At 30.4% G+C, this 13,105-nt stretch overlaps 1 protein-coding gene across 2 annotated transcripts in view; it reads left to right on the top strand.

Annotated features, from left to right (window-relative positions):
• The window catches only part of LRP1B (LDL receptor related protein 1B), a 2,473,587-nt gene that overhangs the window by 737,735 nt on the left and 1,722,747 nt on the right, over positions 1–13,105 (top strand). The gene's annotated exons all lie outside the window — the stretch shown is intronic.

The following is a 13,105-nucleotide window of genomic DNA, read 5'->3' as shown; positions in this document are numbered from 1 at the left end:
TACATTTGCAGTTATCAACTGTTTTAAACATTGTCAACCTTCCATTAGATTAAAAAACAACTTGTTTTATGACAATGCCCACATTTTGAAAATGTATTATTTTGTCACATGAGATTGTTTGTCAAATGCTTCCTAAGAATTTACATGATCAGTTTTCTACTGGAGATTCATGACACCACTGTGGAGTTTCAGTATCATTTGGAAATTAAAAAAAAAAAAAAAAAAGTCTTTGTTCTCTGACCTCATTAATTTACTTAATATCTCAAATATTCCATTTCCCAGAAAGAAACAAATAATAGTTCTAAGGTAATTGTGACATACTAGGCCTCCTAATGAATTTCTATATTTACATTAAAAATAGGGAATTCGAGATTTGTTTTAAACTTCACATTGTGATTAAATTTGCAGTTATTACAAACTTTATTGTAAGCTAACAAAGATAGAAAAAGATATTTGCATGACATAGGCAGGCTATAAAACCCTATATTCATCTTCACTTTCTCCTTTCCTTAAAAACACCTTAGAAAGATCTAGATTCAAGTGCTTCATCTCTAACACTTATCAGCCTTATAACTATCAACATGTTATTGGGCATCCCTTGGTTTCTCTAAATATAAAGTGAACAACAATAATAACTCTGAAACTTTTCATATAATTTTTGTGAGGTTCAGATACAGAATACTTTGAAAAATATAAAGTTACATGATTTATTATTATTATTTTTCATATGTTTGCCAGTCTTGACATTTTGTGTCCTTATTCAAAACATTTGTAATATAGCTTATGCCTAAATGAACAAAAGAATTAAGAATTTTATAGAATTAAAAATATGTGCATTTAGAAAAAAAATTAAAACTACGAAGACAAGTGGCACTGTGGATAGATTGTAGGGCCTGGAGTCAAGAAGATTCATCTCCCTGAGTTCAAATCTGGTATCAGATACTTGCTAGCTGTGTGATGCTGGACAAATCATTTGATTCTGTTTGCCTTCATTTTGAAACCTGTAAAATAAATTGGAGAAAGAAAAGCAAATCACTCTAATATCTTTGCCAACAAAACCACAACAAAAAAGTTGTATATGACTGAAACACCTGAACATCATTATAATTAAAGAGTGGACTTTACTATCATCACTGCACATTTCATACTCAATCTTTATAAAACTGTGCTCATATGTTTATTAGCTATGTGGCCTTGGATAAGTCATTTCACCATTATCTGCCTCACTTTTTTTAATTATAAAAGGAGGATAAATATAACAATTATATCCTAGAGTTCTCGAGAGGCTAAAATGAGATAATATTTTAAAAGTGTTTAGCCTGGCTCATAGTTAGCATTTAATAAATGCTTGTTTCCTTTCTTCTTCTTTTAATAAATCAACATATATTTATATAACAATCAATTAATATTTATAATGTAAAACATAAGAATCATACCATGGAATGTTGATACTAGACAAAATGGGAAACAATCCCTACTTTCAGGAAATTTACTCTCTATTGTGGATTAAAAGTGGAAGAACTAGTACACATATAAGCATATATATAATAAATGCAAAATCAGTATTTGCTATTTAAATATTAGGCAGCTAAAGAAACTAAAAAGTGGGGAAAGGAGGACCAGGAAAGAATTTCTATGTCACTTATACCCAATCATTACTTTTTTTTTTTTCAATAGCGTTAAAGGCTGGAGTATCCTCAAAGTAATTCCTAGTAGCAAATTTGAGGAACAAACTACAAACTATTATTGAGGAACAGACTACAAATACAATGTACTTTTCCCTTGAGTGACCAAGACTAAATTATTCAGTAACTCTTTTTGCTTTCATTTTATTTTGTTTTCCATTTTCCTTCTTGTTTTTTTGTTGTTTGTTTTGTTTTGTTTTGTTTTGTTTTGTTTTCTTGCCAATTTACACCTGGAAAACTGCAGCTGAAAATCACAAATTCAAAAGGGGCAAAGGGAAATGTATGCTTGCTACTTCTTTGAAGATGTGTCAAAAGTTGTTATGGAATGAAGAGGTTAAATCTATTAGCTTAATTGATTAAGCTTCACCTAGTTTTTTGTCTTTATCTTCATTTGCCATAGATAAGTAGGAATCAACTAACTTATTCACTTAGTCACATGATTTTTGTTAGTGTAGGTAAAGGAAGACTTTAACATTTAATTCCATTGTGGCATTGAATGGAACAGTGGTTAGAGGTCACTGTAAATTTTTTTTAAATGCAGGAAGGAACAAAGTTCTCTCAATATGTGTTGTATGTACAGTGGAAATGAACTTTATTTAAAATTTCAAAGATCCTAGTCAGCAAATGCTATCATACTTCTACAAAATCAGTCCTTATTAGGAGAAAGTAAGAAATGCTACACAGCTTCTGTATGAACTCCAAAAGTTAACAAAGTTTTAAACTATTAAATCTTCATTTAAGCTTTAGTTAAAAAATTTACTTAGTCTTTAAAAGATTAAAACTGCATGAGGACTTTCAGAACACTGTATATATACTGGTCCAATATGCCAACTCTAACAGAATATTCTCAATTATTTCTAGTCTTCCATATTTCTTGAAAGACAGCAAGAATAATAATTTGACATTTTGGTTCTTTGAGAAAATATTTGCCCATCAATGTGGCATTTAAAATGTCCCTATAGTAGATACTTTGAATGTGTATTCAGGAATAAATATAAACCCTCAAGGAATTAGCTTCCTAATAGGAAGTAAAAATGAACCAATGACATAATGAACCAAGTAACAAACTTCCAGGACCAAGATATAAATTCAGTTAATCTGATTTCATATATTTATTTTCATCTATTTCACTATTTATATCACTGGGCAAATGATTTTTCTATAAAATGAGGATAGTAATGTTATCCAATTCGTTGAGCATTGGTGATGATGAATAAAGAATTTGTTGAGCTCTTTGGAAAACTTTATGGTACTATAGAAATGTGAGCTAGGAGACACAGTGAATCTATGCCCTGAACCAAAGTGGTCTGAATTTATAGTCAGGAGGCTATATTCAAGGTTTAAATCCTAGATTTATTATTTATTATTTACCATATGTGTGACTGGATGAAGCCCAAAGCTTCAGTTTCTTTTCTTCAAAATTAGCCATAATCTTCTAGCTATAATGTAATTAGTAATAATTATGCTATCTCCTATAAAAGATTAGCTTTGTAAACTGCTAAGTGCTTCTATATAAGAAATGTATAATTATACAATTATTATATACATAAATATACATATGATATATTAAGTAATTACATATTAATATACATATTGACTATGATAAATATGGATATGAATACATAAATATATATATTATCCATTATATGTATATATGTATATTTATGTGTGTATTACATCCGTAATTTTATCTGTATAGAGTTATTATTGATTACTTACTTCTACCAATAAATATTAGCTCCTTCTCTGCCAAATATAGTTTTAGATTTTCTAGGACAATGAGAGGTTAAATGCCTTGCCCAAGAAAGCACAAATCTGGGTTTGAATAAGGCTTTAATGAAAGTGAAGTTAGCTCTCATTCTGTTCTATTACACTGAAGATATATATATATATGTATATATATATATGAGTTACTATTGCTATTGTCATTTTGAGAATATTATTATTCCCCAATTTTTTCCTACATTCAAAGCATTGTTCTGGAATTATGCAACAGATGATGCAAAGATACTTTTAATTTCTAAGTATGAGGAAGATTAATGAGATATATATGCAAATAGCTGTATCACAAGCTAATTTGTGATAAATGCCATAAGAAAAGCAACCATGATAAATCAAAGTAGAGAATATTAATTTCTGTCTTGGAGAAACCAGGAATAGCTTCATGGAAGCAATATAATTAAAGAATAAGATTTGGGGATGACAGGAATCAGAGTTGTACTGAGTCAGAAAATACTACAAAGTAAAAAGTTGTTAGAAAAGCAAACCTAAATTGCTGTTGTGTATATTATACTAGAATTTTAAGTTGGTCACAATATTAGAAATGTCCTTGTGTGTTGAAAGACCTGGTAGAGGAAAAGAAAAAATGCATTTGTCTTGAGAGGGCTATTTACCTTGTTTTTCAAAACTTAATTTTTAGTAATTAAAGTGAGTGAAACCATCATGAGGTTAAAAAAAAGTCAACTGAATCTCAACACAATTGTGGAGAGAGTAGATATGACAATGATAAATAAAGGTAATTCAATCTTGACATAAGGGAATTATAACAATAAAGAAAAAAAGTGAAAGGATGAGTTCTTCAAGCCAGTAAGGGGAAAAAATGTACTTTAGAAGTTATGTTAAGAATAATTAAACTTAGAAATTTCTATTGACATTAAACAAAGCTTCCTAAATTGTTTAAATTATGTATTGCTGTCTATGAAAGGTAGCATGATTAAGTAAGTGAATACAGGATATGTCTTAGATTCAGAAAAACCTAAGTTCTTCCAGTGACTGATGGGGAATTGCTTGACTTTTCAATACTCTGTGGAGTTCTCTGAATTCAAATTACAACTGAATTGCTGATTTGCTTGTGTGAGGAAAATGAAATCATCAATTTGAATTTTTTAAAAGATCACTACTATCATTGTTCTAGTACCTTTAATTTCCCCGTAAGTACCCATAAATAAATAAATATATTTTCTTCCTTTTACAAAGAAAACCTATACTAATGGATGGAGAGTTTCACATCTATAATGATTTCTAAGCTTAAGTAAATAGCCCTATTATTGAGCATCAATTTGGGTAATACTAAATTTCATTTTTACTCCTCTCATTTTTATTTTTCCTTCTCACTGAATAATTAGAAAGATAGAAAAACTGAGCAATAGGAAGTAAAGCTGGAACTTAAAGTAATTTATGCTGCAAATCATCCTACTGTTACTTCCACACCATATAATAAATGCTACCTACAACATTATCATTTGAAAAGGAGGGTTAAAAAAGACTAAGCAGGAGTGGTTTAGAATTTCTTAAAGTAAGCAAAGAAAAAACATATGTCATTATGTCATTGACCATTTATATCTGGTGAGTATCACAAGTCTCAGCCTAAATGAAGAATCTTTTTACTCATTATAATAATGATAGTTTAAGTAATTATAACATTTTATATATAGTTATTAAAACAATTAAATCATATGGAAAGCATTGATTACTAAAATGATTTATATAAATTTTCCTATTAACTTCAAGAAAAACTCTAAATTGTAACTTTTACCATAGTATTCCCTTTTTCAAATGTTCAAACTGAATTGTTTTGATTATGCATTACTATAATTATCTCTTTAGGTATAAATATAGTCATTTTCAATTTCATAACTGTTTCCCATTGGTGCAGTTGTGAGAGCATTCATTGTGATAAATATTGTTCAGTCTTCCTCCTAGTAATGCAATGAAGTTTCACCAAGAAATCTACCAGCAAAAATCACAGTTCTCTTCTAACCACAAGGGAAATTTCTTCTCTTTCAAAGGTAGTAGAGTTTTAAAAAATATATTTTAAGGTATATAGCAGAAAACTGCTTATTGATGATTCTGACCTATAAGCAGACATATAAGAAACTGTGAAATTAATGATAGTTTCTACAATTATCAATATTTTAAGTGGTATTTATTAGGGGTTCATATGGGTATAATGGCTTGCCAGTGCCCATACAAAGAACTCTACTAAGTCAGCAATATGGATTAACAAACAGAATAAGACAAAGGTCATGCACCAGAGAAATCCTACTACTCACAGTTGAGCAACTTTATTGGAAATACTGAGCTGAAAGTTTTTGCTGAATTCTGTTATCTCAGCAGCACATTAACAATGAACAAGAGATTTAAAATTGTTTAGATAAAGCATGTCTTCGTAGAAAGCTAAAGAAGTCAAATGCATTTCAGACACAAGGTAAATAACTCTAAAACATAACAGGATATATTATCATTGACACTTTAAAAGAACCTACTATGTATAAGACATTAGGCTATGTGCCGGGAATCTAAAAACAAAACATGAGAACTTAAAAATGATATAGGCAATATGTTCAACCTAATGACAATTTATTTCTATCAACTATATATATAAACACACACACATATATAAATCACATATATGTTTATTTTTAGGTGTATTTACATGTGTGAGGGAAAATGGAGGGACAGAAGAAAGGAAAAACAGATATATATATATATATATATATATATATATATATATATATATATAAAAATCTATATCTATATCTCTATCTATATATCTATATCTATCTATTTATATATATGTACATATATATGCATATATATGTACATATATGGAGAGAGAGAGAGAGAGAGAGAGAAAGAGACAGACAGACAGACAGACAACACCAGCCATGACAGACAGGTAGGTTTTTATTGAAATCATTCTCAATTTTTTTTTTTTTTTTTTTTGTCTCATGGATTTCTTTGGCAGAATGGTAAAGCTTATATCGTTTCCCAAAAAGAGTTTTTTTAAAGGCATAAAATTAATTACATATGATCACAAAGCAAGTGAGTTTCATTCAAATAAAATTATCACAATTAAAAATAATCAGACAGAATGAATTTATGGACCTAAGGATAAAGACTCCTTTTCTCTATGATGTAAATAAATAAGAGACTTATTCCTTTCCAGGGTGTTTACACATATAATTAGAATCTTTATTACTGGAGACTGCTACAGAACAAAGGGAGTTGTGCTAGACCAAAGGCTATTTATCAATAAATCAAACAAGAGAGCAATGATGAAAAGGAAATATGTGCATTAAATATTAGAAATTCTAAGAAGTTTATCTAAATACTGACCATATAATTGGCCAAACCTTCTCTAAGTATTTATAATCTTGAGGAAATGTGACTTGTCTTCCATTTGTCACTCAAAATATATGAGGAATTATTATCCACTTTGTCAAAGATTATAACCATAGATCTTCTAGGGAATTGAGGATTCATTTGTCCTGGAACTTCAGATTCACTAGGCCTGATAGGATAGCTAATTATGAACAGGCAATTGGACTATGGATTTATATGTGTCAACTATTATTATTGTAAAACTTTGTATCAACAGTAATATGAAACAATTATTCTTACTTTGTAGACATAGCCATAATGTAGAAACAAAGATAGAAAAGAGTTACTCTATCTTTGCATGAATCAGAGGAAGATTAGGCATAGAGAAGCTATCTTTTCTTTGTCTACTGAATTCTATAGGATCTAATGAGTTGTACTTTCCAAGATTAAGACAACTTATTTATATATCTCTGAAAAAAAGATTTGAAAATTATTTCCTCATTTCTCTCCAGTTCCCACATTATTTGTATTTAATTATCCATGGTGCCATTTAATTTCTTGCAAAGTATATATTCAACTCTTGTAGACTCTTATTGTAAATATCTTTGACTTTCATTGTATAATCCTGAATATTATTCTGAAGAGCTGCACAATTTATTTATCTCTTGTCAGTGCCATGAACTACAGAAAAGGACAATGTCTAAAAGAGAGTCATTTTTTTTTTTTTGAAAAAAACTCTACGACCTTACCTTCTTTACAAAGAAAATGGTATAACAAGATTAGCAGTATTTTAGCTTTTTTGTGAAGTGTTAACATTAATATATGTAGGCAATGGAAGATTGATCATATGAATGTATTCAGAGACCATAAGAGGCAATGCTTAAGGCTTTTGGGAAGTGAGTGTTCCATGAAATTGGATGCTTAGAAATTTTGGCAAGACTGTCCAGTAATAGATGACTGGTAAATATTTGTTGAATAAAAAATATTTCTTGGTTTTAGCCATGAAAAGGACCTAGATAAATTTATTCAGAACCCTCTGACATTATTCTGAAATGGGAAGATTCAATTTGAAATAAAGTTTTGTTCAGTCAAGAGACCAAGAAAAGAAGTAAGAAATGGTGAAGGTTAACTTTACTATGGACTTCCCCACAATACATAAAATCATTTTTAGATGCAATGTTTCTATAATAATGTGCTTTTATTATAATTAATAAAGATAACTGTATTTGGAGACTTGCTATCCCATGGGTAGATATTTTTTACAGGCTCCTTTTCTGTTTTTCTAATATTGCTCCTTCTGGCTACCATTTTTTGGAAGTGTGTGATGATGGAGATTTCATTGTTTATTAGCATCTATATCAGAGGATTGTTAGGAAAGGTAAAACTCATGCCAACCTCAAACCTGGTAACAACAGAAATGTAAAGGGGGAAAGGAGCAGTATTATAGACAAATAGCTAAAAATCAAATAACTAAATCATATTTTCTGAATTATCTATAAATATTAATTATTCATGCTCTCCTCAATCTCTATGGGACTTAGAGGGGTAGCTATCAGTAATACTGAATTCTAATTTAAAACTGTACAATGTAGAATCTCCCACACTTTAGAGTGTAAAAAAATAAAATGATGCTCACTTACTATATACCTCATAAAACCTTTTTTGAGGGAAAGTAAAAGTTTTTATTTCCAAATGTACATTATTCTTTTTGTTTTGTTTTGTTTTTTCCCCCCCAAGGTAAATGACTTGCCCAGGGTCACACAGCTAATAAGTGTTAAGTGTCTGAGACAAGATTTGAACTCTGGTCCTCCTGAATTCAAGGCTGGTGCTTTATCCACTTCGCCACCTAGCTGCCCCATAATGTACATTATTCTAATTTCTGGTTAAAAATAGTTGCTAGTTTCCAAATGTTACTATTAGTATTTCCAACTCCAAATATACATGCATACATACATACATACATATATACATACACATTCCATATAGATTATATGTTTGCTTGTTTAGCTACACAATCATAAGAAAATTTTGGTGTGCATTAAAAATTAATACATTATATCACTTCTATAACTATTTTCTCAAACCTCTAGATAATATATTTCCCATATTGTCTCCATACTTTCAACTTTCCATAAATTCAAGCATGTCATCCCTCTTGCCTAGAAAACACTCCTTCTATATCCTTGTCCATTAAAATCATTGGCTTCTTTAAGGAAAAACTTCACTCCCCAGGAATCCTTTCTTTACTCATGTCAGTTCCCACTATTTAAAAATATCTTTCAAATATATGTAAAATAGGAAGCACTTTAAACCCAAGGAATTTCTCATTTTTCATATTAAATTTACCATCTACTACCACAGTGCCTTGCAACTGCTAGACAGTCAATACACATTTGTTGCATTGAACTGAACTGAATAAAAACATATGAATACAATGCTTCAAATATAGAATGTAAACAAATAGTTTATGACTGTGTAACAAGTGTTAGCTCTAGACATTTGTGGCAGATCAAAAATGTTACGTTATAAGTTTATCTATAGATCATGAAAGCAACATTTTTCATGCTCAAAGCTTTGAGGTGAACCACAAAATATTCCAAAGTGTATTTCTAATAAAAAAAAAAAAAATCAGATGATATTTAATTATTTGTAGGCAATAACTGCTGAGATTTTTAGATTTTTTTTTTTTTGAGAAGAAAATATAAATCTAAAGAAGTTTAAGAAGTACATTTCTTTTCAAGGTTCATCAATTTATATATTGTCATGACTAGCACAAGGGAATAAAAATATTAATTCAGAATTTCAAAAATTAATTTCTCATTGTTTTATAACTCAGGTATGAGAGAAATAATTCATTTTGGACCCTTCTCTATTCTGATAGGTATTAACCAATTTGATGGAATCATATCAAAGTTCTTTATATAAAATCCCAGAGCTGTGAATTGCAGATTCTAAGTTCACTTGCTTAACTATAAGAAAAGCCCTCAACCTTTATTTTATCTTGTCATTCTGACCAAGTCCAGTTTGTTAGACATGATAACTACTTGGAAACCCCCCAAAAAATATTTTTGTGTTTCTGAACCAACCACTTGTCCAATAGGAGCAGATTATCATCTTATCACCACTTTGGTCACTAACTGTGATAGCTGATACCACTTTCTCCTGCCCAAATTAAGGAGAAGTATGTCCATCTTACATGGAAATATCTCTTGTTTCACCCTGCTGACATTTTTTATTCAGTGAAATTATTTTATAATTGGTTTAGCTGTACTGGAATGACTAGACATCTAGCCCAATAAAAATAAGTCCCTGGAAGGAAGTTGTATCTCAGATTGTGAGGAAGATCTGAGATCCACTTCATTAGAAGGGACCAGGGACCCATTACTAAAATGCCATTGGCTCAGACTTCTGCCTCAATCTCTCTTATTATAGGTAGGATAATTTAAATCTCCACAAGTAAAAAAGTCCTCAGTTAACATTTTCTTTCAATTTAGATAAATTTTATTTGCCAATCTTTAAATATTCCTTTATTTCCACCCCACCCCCCACCAGTGGGCTAATTCCTGATCTCCTCCACTCATCAAATGCATAGTGGTGGTGGTGGGGGGGGGGGGGGGAGGCATGGACACACATGCTCTTGTTATCTATCTCTGTCTCTTTGTATTCTCTCTCTCTCTCTCTGTATGTCACACACACACACACACACACACACACACACACACACACACACACTCAAAACTGTATATTATAATTTAAATATATTGTACTTTGTCCGGATGACAAATTTCCTAATAAAATTTAAAATATGATGATACTTAAAATGATCAAATTTATTTGTATTCAAAAATATATTTCTTCCACAAGGAAGTGGCCTAAGATAATCTAGAACAATAATTTTGAGGAAGATAAAGTAGATGGAATTTGAATTCTAACACAAGATGTGTATGGAGATGTATTGCGAATTACGATTGAACTATGAGGATTGTACTCAAGAGGACTGTGTGAGAGGTTAAGAAAAGAAAGGACTTACATATAAGGTCTATTGTGATTAGTTCCATCAAAAACAGACTTTTATTGAGTTTTCTAGGCCTCTGATGTACTACTATTTGCTAGAGGATTAAGAGAGTTTAAATTAAGTAGGCAGATAAATAAATTAGGCCCTTACAAAATTGTATCCTTGGAACTCTCTTTACTCAGATTATTAATTTCCTTGTAAAACTTTTGTGATTTTGTTAATCCTAATGAATGAATGAATGATGGAGAATACAGTTTTAAAAGAATGGATGTTTGTCTGTTATTTTCTAGTGAGCATTTTTAGAATTTGGAATATAATGCCTGCTGGATCACTTTCATTGGCTTGCCTAAATAGTTTTTAAATAGTCATCTAAAATGTCTAACATAAGTTTAACTTTTCTAATCATGCCTATGTCTGTGTGTATCATAAATGTAGTTCTGCTTAGATAACTTTGTTGAATTAGAGTTTACCACATCTCTAACAGATGCCTTTAATATATTTCTCAGGATCATTGACTCTACAGATGACTATATGAATGTAGTAGTTTTTGAAAAGGGGATAATTGGAGAAAGTGTTAGGGATCTGGGAAGTGACTGTTTTTATCTGAAACAGCAAAATTAGCAGTTCATCATAAAAATGTAACAGTTTATTAAAGTGGTATTGAAGCCTGTGAGAAATTTTAGATTGATACTGAGTTAAAGTAAAAGTCAAGCATGATTTCACAATTGAATTGTACTTCAAAAAAATTCAAGAGGACCTCAATTACAAAATTGTGCTTGACTTTCTATCGAGCTTAAATTAATTGTGAAATTATTCCAGACATTCTTTTCAGATCAACTCAATTGTCCTTAAAACTGTGTGCTTAACCTCCTCAAAATTCTAAGGCAGTTGGCCAAATTTGGGCCCATTTTCATTTCACTTAAAATTTGTCAAGAGGAAAGGACTGTATTGTATATGTCTGTCAATAAATAAATAGGTAGATATAGATATATATTTAAATATTATTCTGAGCCCAAGTTTCATGTAGGTACTTTACATACTATGTTTCTTTTGGTGGACAGTATAATAAATTCAGATCCTTTTCACAATCAATGATTGAGTTTTGATCTTTGATTTCTAAGTGTACAGATTCCTAAAGAGCAAAAACTCATATTTTATAGTCATACATCTAGTATGCATTAGTAGTTAGAGTTAGGACTCAAGCCCAGATCTTTTTTCCAAAAATGACTTTCTTTTCACTATTAAGTGCAATCCCTGATCAAGTTTTTGAATATATAAGATCAATAATGTCATTGATAAAATTATATTTAAGATTGGGAAAACATCTAGTCTTAGTGTAATGAATATATCCAGGTCCAAAGTCTCAAAGAAGCATTTAACTGGGCCACTACCACCACTTTCATACATTAGGTTTTCATAACTTACACAGTTTCATATTAACACAGTCTGTGATCAAAGACAGAAACAGAGTTTGTAATTTACAGAACTATATCATATTTTTCTAGATGTTGTTTGGTCATCTAAAGCAAGGATATGTCCTTATAGGCATATGATTCCTCAAGTGTAATTTTTCTACTTTAACTTCAAAGAAAGAGAGAGAAAGGGAGAAGGAGAGGGAGAAGGAAAAAAGGAGAGGGAAAGAAGAAGAGGGGGGAGGAGGAGAGGGAGAGGGAGAGAGAGATTTTTTTTTCATGTGTGCTGAGGTCTTATTTTCAGAATTATTGCTCTAGGAAAGATTACTTCTTGATTTTTTTTTTTTTTTTTGGTTTTGTTTTGGTTTTTTTTGTTTTTGTTTTTTAAATTCATGAGGCTAATACATGAAAGACACTACCATCAGTTAGAGGTGGATTCACTATCATACCATTCATTGTTATAAATGTACCATATTTTCAATGTGTCTGAATGATCTAAGGTTCATGATTCAGTTTTAAGAGGTTGCTAGAGTAATGACTGATGATTTGGTTGAATAAAAAAAACTAAAAAGCTTTTTAGTGTAGACTCCATTTGCTTTACATATTAAAAAAGACTTTGGCCATTTTTTTTAACATGAATGTTACATAGGAATGATTATTGAAAACAAATGGACATTTCAAATCATTTTGCCATATACTTCCTCCCACCCATTTTTCATGTTGCTTGACATCATTGTAAGTCTCTAAAACTTTTGTGAGATATGAAGAAAAGATCTCTTTAGGTGAGCTAGCAAACTGATGTAAGAAAAGATTAAGGCTTATTTTTCAGTTGCATGTGAATATTAGCACACAAGAACTCATTTTAAACAGTAGAATTCAATGGAGCTCCA

The sequence above is a fragment of the Sminthopsis crassicaudata genome, chromosome 3 (assembly GCF_048593235.1).
Source record: "Sminthopsis crassicaudata isolate SCR6 chromosome 3, ASM4859323v1, whole genome shotgun sequence".
Classification (NCBI taxonomy): Eukaryota; Metazoa; Chordata; class Mammalia; order Dasyuromorphia; family Dasyuridae; genus Sminthopsis; species Sminthopsis crassicaudata.
The sequence above is the reverse complement of the archived record's forward strand: the minus strand, read 5'-3'. Positions and strand labels throughout refer to the sequence as shown.